Source organism: Bufo bufo, chromosome 9 (genome assembly GCF_905171765.1).
Source record: "Bufo bufo chromosome 9, aBufBuf1.1, whole genome shotgun sequence".
Classification (NCBI taxonomy): domain Eukaryota; kingdom Metazoa; phylum Chordata; class Amphibia; order Anura; family Bufonidae; genus Bufo; species Bufo bufo.
In genome coordinates, this window is record NC_053397.1 from 226,775,593 (window position 1) to 226,784,446 (window position 8,854).

The following is an 8,854-nucleotide window of genomic DNA, read 5'->3' on the forward strand; positions in this document are numbered from 1 at the left end:
GTACGAGTGGAGTTTGATTTTTATATCATCAATTTAAATACGTGTGCTGTATATATAAGAGTGTGGTCCTTATAGAGATATTCAGTTTTAAGGTTAGAAACGAGGTATAGATTGCTCTGTCATTTTATTTTTAGAATTTCTCTCAGTGTAAAACACAAATTAATGATTTCTTTCCTGAAAGTTTCTTGAATGGAGAAATGTGGACACAGGTGATCATAAACAAACCCTGTCTTTTCCCCAGAACAATGACTTGAGTATGGTCATGTGTATCTTGATTTAATTAAGTCTGGTCAAAAGATTAAGGGATATGCGAGGTGTTTGACCAGATACAAAAGTCATTGTCTATTCAAGATCTCCTCAAGGTTGTGTCTGAAACTTTAGTTAAAATTTAGTAAATAGATAAGAGAAATAAAGTGCCTCGATTTTTGTATGGAGTACTAGTGCCATCTAGTGTTAGGGTAACATAAAGATCTAGGGTGTATTTTCCCTAGAGGGAGGTTCTATTAATTATAAGTGAGGTCACTAGTTAATGATAAAGCTTGGCCAAGCCCTTTCTAAGATAGGATAAAAAGATGGTCTGGGCTGACAGAAGGGATCGATCTATCCATCTCTCTCTGGAGTTCTCTCTCTATTATCATCAAGGGACGATCATCAGGAAACCATCAAAAGGAAAAAGACCAGATCCAGCCCTGACCACCTTTTCAGTCATTGGAGGCAGCCATCTTCGAACCATTGAAACTGATTTCTGCTAGCTGACATTTTGGTATAGTATAACCTTACCTATATTTCATAGGATAATTAGGTAATATAATACATATCTATATCTATATATATATTCAATTAACCACACCTTGTGTATAGTATCTGTTTTGGAATAAGATTGGGGTGTACCTGCAGCATCATCCTGAAAATGAATCCAATACAGGGAGATTAAAAATATACTGGGGAAAACACGGTATTATCTCCAAGGAATTGAATTCAGTTCTAGACCGGTACGGTTGATGATATATATATAAATATATGTATAGATAAAAGATAAACCAGATTTGGGTTTAATCGGACATTTGTCGGCTGAGAGAAATCAAGTATTAAATTGATTTAAAATATAATTGAGGGGTATCATTATAAGAAGACATAATTGTGTAGATATATATTCTCAACTATTTTTGACTTTCTCACTATTTTGCATATCATTGATTGAATTTCAATTGTCAACAATTTTATTATATATATTATTTTGCACTATAAACTGTATTAATAAATTACATATATATTTTGTCTATAACTGGGTTTTGTCTTCAATTCAACGCAGATCATGAGCTTGTTTTAGCTTGATATTTATGATAATAAATTATAATCTCCTTCATTACAGATTTTAATTTATTCACATAAATAATATAGACTGTTAATCGGAGACAGCATAAATATTCCGACAAATACATAGTAATACCTCCAAAAATAGCTATTACTTTACATTCCCCATATGTCTACTTCATGTTTGGATCATTTTGGGAATGATATTTTATTTTTTGGGGATGTTACAAGGCTTAGAAGTTTAGAAGCAAATCTTGAAATTTTTCAGAAATTCTTAAAAACCAAATTTTTAGGGACCAGTTCAGGTCTGAAGTCACTTTTCGAGGCTTACAAAATAGAAACCACCCAAAAATGACCCCATTCTAGAAACTACACCCCTCAAGGTATTCAAAACTGATTTTACAAACGTCGTTAACCCTTTAGGTGTTCCACAAGAATTAATGGAAAATAGAGATACAATGTCAAAATTTCACTTTTTTTGCAGATTTTCCATTTTAATAATTTTTTTTCCAGTTACAAAGCAAGGGTTAACAGCCAAACCAAACTCAATATTTATGGCCCTGATTCTGAAGTTTACAGAAACACCCCATATGTGCTCGTAAACCGCTGAACGGGCACATGGCAGGGCGCAGAAGGAAAGGAATGCCATACGGTTTTTGGAAGGCAGGTTTTGCTGGACTGGTTTATTTACACCATGTCCCATTTAAAGCCCCCCTGATGCACCCCTAGAGTAGAATCTCTATAAAAGTGACCCCATCTAAGAAACTACACCCCTCGAGGTATTCAAAACTGATTTTACAAACGTCGTTAACCCTTTAGGTGTTCCACAAGAATTAATGGAAAATAGAGATACAATTTCAAAATTTCACTTTTTTGGCAGATTTTCCATTTTAAGATTTTTTTTACTTTTACAAATCAAGGGTTAACAGCCAAACAAAACTCAATATTTATGGCCCTGATTCTGTAGTTTACAGAAACACCCCATATGTGGTCGTAAACTACTGTACGGGCACACGGCAGGGCGCAGAAGGAAAGAAATGCCATAAGGTTTTTGGAAGGCAGATTTTGCTGGACTGGTTTCTTTTACACCATGTCCCATTTGAAGCCGCCCTGATGCACCCCTAGAGTAGAAATTGCATAAAAGTGACCCTATCTAAGAAACCACACCCCTCAAGGTATTCAAAACAGATTTTACAAATGTCGTTAACCCTTTAGGTGTTCCACAAGAGTTATTGGCAAATGGAGATAAAATTTCAGAATTTCAATTTTTTGGCAAATTTTCCATTTTAATCCATTTTTCCCAGTAACAAAGCAAGGGTTACCAGCCAAACAAAACTCATTATTTATGGCCCTGATTCTGTAGTTTACAGAAACACCCCATATGTGGTCATAAACAGCTGTACGGGCACACGGCAGGGCGCAGAAGGAAAGGAATGCCATACGGTTTTTGGAAGGCAGATTTTGATGGACTGTTTTTTTTTACACCATGTCCCATTTGAAGCCCCCCTGATGCACCCCTAGAGTAGAAACTCCAAAAAAGTGTAAGTGTAAGGTGACAAAAAATGGTTTATTAAGCACAGTTTTTATTTTAAATTTTTTACGGTATTCATCTGAGGGGTTAGGTCATGTGATATTTTTATAGAGCAGGTCGATACGGACGCGGCGATACCTAATATGTATACTTTTTTTATTTATGTAAGTTTTACACAATAACAGCTTTTTTAAAACAAAAAAAATGATGTTTTAGTGTCTCCATATTCTGAGCCATAGTTTTTAAATTTTTTGGGCGATTGTCTCAGGTAGGGGCTCATTTTTTGCGGGATGAGGTGACGGTTAGATTGGTACTATTTTGGTGGGCAAGCGTCTTTTTGATCGCTTGCTGTTGTCCTTTTTGTGATGTAAGGTGACAAAAAAATGGTTTATTTAGCACAGTTTTTATTTTTTATTTTTTACGGTGTTCATCTGAGGGGTTTGGTCATGTGATATGTTTATAGAGCCGGTCGATACGGACGCAGCAATTTCTAATATGTATACTCCCCCCCCCCCTATTTTTTACCAATTTTTTTTTTACTTTATTTGGGGAAAATGACGTTTTTCTTTATTTTTACTTGAAACTTTTTTGAGGGGAAAACTTTATTTTTTCAACTTTTATTTTCACTTTATTTTTAGTTCCACTTTAGGACTTGAACTTTGGGGGTCTAATCCTTTACAATGCATTCCAATACTTCTGTATTGGAATGCATTGGCTGTATGAGTGATACTGTGTGTATTACTCATACAGCTTCCGGCCTGTGAGATCCAGGGGGCTGGATCTCACAGGTTCTTCACCGGAAGGTGGCGCAGATGCCTTCCTTAGACATCGCGCTGCCTTCCATGCCATCGGGTCCCCCCCACAGCCGCATGGGGACCCGATGGCAACCGCAGGTAAAAGCCGCAAACCGCAGGTCTGAATTGACCTGCGGTTTGCAGTGATCGCCGACACGGGGGGGTCACGGGATCCCTTCCCCCGCGCATTTAGCCTAGGTGCCTGCTCAATGATTTGAGCTGGCACCTTGTTCCGATCACCACCCGCCGGGCGGCGGTGATCGGAACTATACATGACGTACCGGTACGTCATGTGTCCTGAAGAGGTTAAACAAAAATCTGCACTACTACTCCCATTCTCCTCTATCATTACATAGTGCACTCCTACTCCCATTCTCCTCTGTCCTTGCACATATAGTGATGTCCGGTTCATAAACGAATCCTTCTTTTGATTCCTTTCACTGAACCGGAGGAGTGGATTCCTCTGACTGCGCTGATCGGTGTGAAGCCGATCAGGCCCCCCGTGCACCCATTGGATGCGGCATACACTGCAGCGGAGGTGACTCTTGTTGGCTGCAGGGGGTCCGGAGCTGTGTTTGCTGGGGGCGAGTGACTGTGCAGATCAGACGCTCCCGACCTTCGGTTCACTTGCTTGTCAGCGGAATCAGCAAGTGAATTGAAGATTCAATTCATGAATCGGTTCTTTTGAATGAATTGATTCAAATGAACCGATTCATTTAAAAGATTCAAACTTCCCATTTCTACTATCAAGGGTTAACAGCCAAACAAAACTCAATATTTATGGCCCTGATTCTGTAGTTTCACTGAACCGGAGGAGTGGATTCCTCTGACTGCGCTGATCGGTGTGAAGCCGCTCAGGCCCCCAGTGCACCCATTGGATGCGGCATACACTGCAGCGGAGGTGACTTTCTACTATTAACCAGACCTCCCATCCTCCTGACTTGACCTAACCACAACCTCAGTGATTGGTAACTGTGTCTCATCATCATCCACCTCATGAGCGAATGATTGCGGTTCACCAGCGTCATCTTCTTGAGACCGTGAAGGCTCAAGAGGTTTGGAATCAGGGCACAATATCTCAGGTCCCTCTTCAAGCGTGCTGGGCGCGAGGGCCAAATGTAATAGTGGCGCTGGAAAGAGCTCCTCGGAATATCCGAGTGTGGGGTCGCTCGTTTGGCAGGCCTCTCCATAGTGGGAGGAAGGATAATCGGAGAGAGGATTCGGTTGACCAGACTCTTCGCTACAGAGACGGGACTTGGTGGAACAGAGGGTGATGCTTAACCGACTGGAAGCATTATCTTCAGCAATCCAACCGACCAACTGTTCGCACTGGTCCAACATGGACAGTGTTGTCCTGCGCCGCCCAGCTAAGTTGGACATGAAGACCACGGAATATGGGCACTAGATTAGGCCCAGATTACTGGACTCTGCGGTACAGACACGGTTTTCTGATGTACTTTATATTTTACCCTATATCTGGGCCTGACAACCACACAAGGTGTTGAAGCGCAGATCACACAATTCACGGATTACACCGCTGACAGCAAAAATGTGGATTATGGGGAAAAAATTATTGTTTTCACTAATATTCTTCCTACCTCTGCCCCGACACACAGAAGGTGTTGCTGCACAGAGGTCACAGGTCACTGCAGACACCGTCTATATAGCTAAAGAATCGCTATTTCGCAAAGTATAAAAAATACGTGAGTACTACTTTGCAGGATTAAATTGCTGCCACCGCACACAATGGTCCTTAAAGGGACTTTTGGGTCTTTGAAACGTTATTCACTGGAATATATTGCGATCCCAATCTCCCTGCACTGTCTGCCCCTTCCTCAGCACAGCTCTCCCTGACTCGCAATGATCCTGACGCGTTCCGGCCAGCCAATCACTGTAACGCCAGCAGCCAACATGGCGACTACATGGCAACTGGCATTACAGAGATGGCAGTACTTACCTGCACGTATATTGGCTGCTACATTACAGAGATGGCAGTACTTACCTGCACGTATATTGGCTGCTACATTACAGAGATGGCAGTACTTACCTGCACGTATATTGGCTGCTACATTACAGAGATGGCAGTACTTACCTGCACGTATATTGGCTACTACATTACAGAGATGGCAGTACTTACCTGCACGTATATTGGCTGCTACATTACAGAGATGGCAGTACTTACCTGCACGTATATTGGCTGCTACATTACAGAGATGGCAGTACTTACCTGCACGTATATTGGCTGCTACATTACAGAGATGGCAGTACCTACCTGCACGTATATTGGATACTACATTACAGAGATGGCAGTACTTACCTGCACGTATATTGGCTACTACATTACAGAGATGGCAGTACTTACCTGCACGTATATTGGCTACTACATTACAGAGATGGCAGTACTTACCTGCACGTATATTGGCTACTACATTACAGAGATGGCAGTACTTACCTGCACGTATATTGGCTGCTACATTACAGAGATGGCAGTACTTACCTGCACGTATATTGGCTTCTACATTACAGAGATGGCAGTACTTACCTGCACGTATATTGGCTGCTACATTACAGAGATGGCAGTACTTACCTGCACGTATATTGGCTACTACATTACAGAGATGGCAGTACTTACCTGCACGTATATTGGCTGCTAAATTACAGAGATGGCAGTACTTACCTGCACGTATATTGGCTACTACATTACAGAGATGGCAGTACTTACCTGCACGTTTATTGGCTTCTACATTACAGAGATGGCAGTACCTACCTGCACGTATATTGGCTGCTACATTACAGAGATGGCAGTACTTACCTGCACGTATATTGGCTACTACATTACAGAGATGGCAGTACTTACCTGCACGTATATTGGCTACTACATTACAGAGATGGCAGTACTTACCTGCACGTATATTGGCTACTACATTACAGAGATGGCAGTACTTACCTGCACGTATATTGGCTGCTACATTACAGAGATGGCAGTACTTACCTGCACGTATATTGGCTGCTACATTATAGAGATGGCAGTACTTACCTGCACGTATATTGGCTGCTACATTACAGAGATGGCAGTACTTACCTGCACGTATATTGGCTACTACATTACAGAGATGGCAGTACTTACCTGCACGTATATTTGCTTCTACATTACAGAGATGGCAGTACTTACCTGCACGTATATTGGCTGCTACATTACAGAGATGGCAGTACTTACCTGCACGTATATTGGCTGCTACATTATAGAGATGGCAGTACTTACCTGCACGTATATTGGCTACTACATTACAGAGATGGCAGTACTTACCTGCACGTATATTGGCTACTACATTACAGAGATGGCAGTACTTACCTGCACGTATATTTTCTACTACATTACAGAGATGGCAGTACTTACCTGCACGTATATTGGCTACTACATTACAGAGATGGCAGTACTTACCTGCACGTATATTGGCTACTACATTACAGAGATGGCAGTACTTACCTGCACGTATATTGGCTGCTACATTACAGAGATAACAGTACTTACCTGCACGTTTATTGGCTGCTAAATTACAGAGATGGCAGTACTTACCTGCACGTATATTGGCTGCTACATTACAGAGATGGCAGTACTTACCTGCACGTATATTGGCTCCTACATTACAGAGATGGCAGTACTTACCTGCACGTATATTGGCTGCTACATTACAGAGATGGCAGTACTTACCTGCACGTATATTGGATACTACATTACAGAGATGGCAGTACTTACCTGCACGTATATTGGATACTACATTACAGAGATGGCAGTACTTACCTGCACGTATATTGGCTGCTACATTACAGAGATGGCAGTACTTACCTGCACGTATATTGGCTGCTACATTACAGAGATGGCAGTACTTACCTGCACGTATATTGGCTCCTACATTACAGAGATGGCAGTACTTACCTGCACGTATATTGGCTGCTACATTACAGAGATGGCAGTACTTACCTGCACGTATATTGGCTGCTACATTACAGAGATGGCAGTACTTACCTGCACGTATATTGGCTGCTACATTACAGAGATGGCAGTACTTACCTGCACGTATATTGGCTACTACATTACAGAGATGGCAGTACTTACCTGCACGTATATTGGCTGCTACATTACAGAGATGGCAGTACTTACCTGCACGTATATTGGCTGCTACATTACAGAGATGGCAGTACTTACCTGCACGTATATTGGCTGCTACATTACAGAGATGGCAGTACTTACCTGCACGTATATTGGCTACTACATTACAGAGATGGCAGTACCTACCTGCACGTATATTGGCTACTACATTACAGAGATGGCAGTACTTACCTGCACGTATATTGGCTACTACATTACAGAGATGGCAGTACCTACCTGCACGTATATTGGCTACTACATTACAGAGATGGCAGTACTTACCTGCACGTATATTGGCTGCTACATTACAGAGATGGCAGTACTTACCTGCACGTATATTGGCTGCTACATTACAGAGATGGCAGTACTTACCTGCACGTATATTGGCTGCTACATTACAGAGATGGCAGTACTTACTTGCACGTATATTGGCTGCTACATTACAGAGATGGCAGTACTTACCTGCACGTATATTGGCTGCTACATTACAGAGATGGCAGTACTTACCTGCATGTATATTGGCTACTACATTACAGAGATGGCAGTACTTACCTGCACGTATATTGGCTGCTACATTACAGAGATGGCAGTACTTACCTGCACGTATATTGGCTACTACATTACAGAGATGGCAGTACTTACCTGCATGTATATTGGCTACTACATTACAGAGATGGCAGTACCTACCTGCACGTATATTGGCTGCTACATTACAGAGATGGCAGTACTTACCTGCACGTATATTGGCTGCTACATTACAGAGATGGCAGTACTTACCTGCACGTATATTGGCTGCTACATTACAGAGATGGCAGTACCTACCTGCACGTATATTGGCTACTACATTACAGAGATGGCAGTACTTACCTGCACGTATATTGGCTGCTACATTACAGAGATGGCAGTACTTACCTGCACGTATATTGGCTACTACATTACAGAGATGGCAGTACTTACCTGCATGTATATTGGCTACTACATTACAGAGATGGCAGTACTTACCTGCACGTATATTGGCTGCTACATTACAGAGATGGCAGTACTTACTTGCACGTATATTGGCTG